This window comes from Halichoeres trimaculatus, unplaced genomic scaffold (genome assembly GCF_033239565.1).
Source record: "Halichoeres trimaculatus isolate MK-OKI-2021-1 unplaced genomic scaffold, fHalTri1.1 fHalTri1_scaffold_20, whole genome shotgun sequence".
NCBI classification, from domain to species: domain Eukaryota; kingdom Metazoa; phylum Chordata; class Actinopteri; order Labriformes; family Labridae; genus Halichoeres; species Halichoeres trimaculatus.
In genome coordinates this window covers 25,702,626-25,705,597 of record NW_027437198.1, presented here as the reverse complement: position 1 = coordinate 25,705,597, position 2,972 = coordinate 25,702,626, and positions in this window count along the sequence as shown.

Genomic DNA, 2,972 nt, shown 5'->3' with positions numbered 1-2,972 from the left:
TCCGCGAGGCGGTTAGATCATATGTTAAATACATCGCGAAGGTTCCGCCATTGTTATTTCTTCTTCTCGTGTCACTAAAGCTACGTATCGGGTAGTAGCAGCAACACTGCCCCCACGGTTTCCGGTGATTTCGCGCCGTTTAGCCTGTATCCGTAACTACACAGTCTATGATCCGTAAGCTTCCTGGAAAAGAGCAGAAATACGGACGAAATGAACACAGAGCACGGACAGGAGGCTCCGTCCGTATCCACATCCGTATGTAACGCTCAGTATAAATGTTTCTTTTAGATAAATCATCATGTGTCACATCTCTGGCTTGATTATTTACCATATCCAATAGGAGTGTACAACTCAAAAATTTCTTTTTTTTTGTTATTTATAAGTGTGCAAAACTTAAAGTAGCACAAAATTTAACTAAAGGGAAGCTGAAATTTTAATTTTTACAAGTCCAAAATAAATTTTGGAGAGAAAGATTATGAGCTGCAAGTGTTTACTTTCAAACAAAAATGGTGGTACTACAGTGATTTTGATATAATATTACAGTATCAAAATTTACAGCAACTTTAAACAGAGTAATAGCAGGATTCAAAACCCTACTATGGCTTTTCAAGCACATTTAATAATTCATAAAATGTTTGAATTGTACTGAGACTTGGAGTAAGTCATTCTGTAGTTGGGGGTTTGAGGCTTTTAGTGACAATAAATATTTCCATTAGAAAATATTTAGCCTTCCCAAAAGACAATCATTGTTATTCATTAAAAAAAAATAAAAATAAACAGAAAAAAAATGAATAAAAAAACACATCAAGTGATGGACTAACTCCACCATCTCTTGAGCTGTGCCTCCAGCGTGGCCAGATTCCCTCTCTAACCTACAGGCAGTTTAGTTTCCGTCTCAAGGGACCTGAATGTCTGAAAACTGTGGAAACAAAAACTAAACATCATGTGTGAATCACTCTCTTTCACCTTTTCTCTCTTAATACACTCACATCACCCAGTCTCCTAAAGTCAGTGTGAACATGTTGCTGGGAGACTTCATCAGGTGAGCGTGACAAAGAAATCCGGAGACACTGGGACAGAAAATAAAAGAAATCCACGTGTCTGTGCCGGCAAATGAGGAGTGATTATATCGGGCTAATGGACTCTGATTATGAGCAGCCGAATCACTCTTCTGAAATTATTCTTCTTGTTCCCACTGTCTCTTTCATCACCATACTGTGTCAGAATAATGAAGAAGTTGGTCAAATCAGGAACGTATTAAACCTGTCGCACCATTTCTATATGTCTCACTCTGTGGGCTCAGATGTGCAGATATGGAGGAAATGAGATATCAATACAACTGCTCTTTTATGGATCCTGATTAATTTTACTGCTTCTTTTAAAGTGTCATTATTAAATGATGATTATCACATCATTCAGTCTCATTTAATGCCCAGTTTTGAAGCCCTACAGTCAGAAACTTGGATATGCAAACCAAAACATCAAGAAGGAATATTTTACTCCCAGCATGTGGGAGTCAAAACACAAATATTTAATCAAAGACACAAATATTAGTGGTGCAAACTTGATCAGAAAGGGTTTTAATGTTGTCTTTCCTCCCTGTCTCTGTCCCCCCACGCAGCAGAGAAGATTCCTCTGAGTGTCACCGACGATGAGACGAGGTGGAAACCTCTTCAGACTGAAGAGCTGAGCCGGACTCTCATGCAGGGTCATTGCAAAGACTGGAGCTCTCTGCAGACTTTGTGCACGGAGCTACTTTTAGACAAAGATTTCACCTCCCCTATCCCTGCCAGAGGGAGAGCTTCCTGTTAAACACACTCCTCTGTGGGGACAGAAAGGTGTGTGATGAGACATTTCTCTTATTAATATGTAAAGCTGTTGCTTCCTTGTCCCCCCTGTGGGATATGAATGTGGAAACTCAGGTAGTGTGAGCGTTTTCCAGGCTTTGTTCCTCTGCTGGTGCTGTGGGGAAACGCCAGGAAAGGCAGCAGCAGCAGCAGAGGAGGAGGTTAATTGCTAAGTTATAAATCACACAGGACAGTTCGGCTGCAGGTGCTGTTAGCATATGTCAGCGCTTACTCAGGTCGTAGCATAACCTCTGCTGCAGAAGTGTGACTTTGTCATTTCTGCCATAATATTAACATTTGGGTGATTTGTCATTTTTGCAGGAGAGCTTATCAAGAAACAAACATTGAAAGTTATTTGGCATGTGTGTGATGTGCATATTCATCCAATCAGTGCACTGTCTGATTAGCCTTTAGAGACTTAATGAAGTCACTTTAGCTGCAGTCAAACAGCGAGGAGGCTGAGAGGAGAGCTGGCAACAGGATCAGGTCAGAAATGTAAACAATTAATATTCATTTCTGTTTTTTTAAGGAGAATACACGACAGTTAAGAAAGAGGATTTTAATCTGGTCGTCCAATCAAGCTAGCTTTATTGAGTTTACCAACATTAGCTCAAACCTACGGTGGCCTGTTGGTGTCAGACGATCTGCAAAAGCCACAACACTCTGTAAGGGTGTCTCGTTGTGATATCCTTCATCCTACTTATATTTCTTTACCTACCGGCAATACGTCATCTCATATTTAGCTTGACTCAGACTCTGTGTTTCACTCGGACACATTTTCCAGTCAAATAGTTGAAATTCAGGCCTAATCTGTTTGAAAAACCAATTCAGTTTTAAGTAACTGTAAACACAAAAAAACAATATTTGATGTCTTATCAACTCAAACGTTTTTAAAACCATCGTAGTGTTCATATGTGCTGCACGTCTCTCTTACCAAATCATTCATCTCCCATTTCTCCGTCTCCAGTCTTCATTTCCGTCTTGTGACTCCATCCCACTGCTCACGCCTTGAAGACTGATTGAGCTCAGATGGACAGCCATGTTCTGACTGACAGCGTCTGTTGAACAGATTATCGAGTCGTTTCTCCTTGAGAAGTCGACAAATGTTTGAGGAAATAATAACTT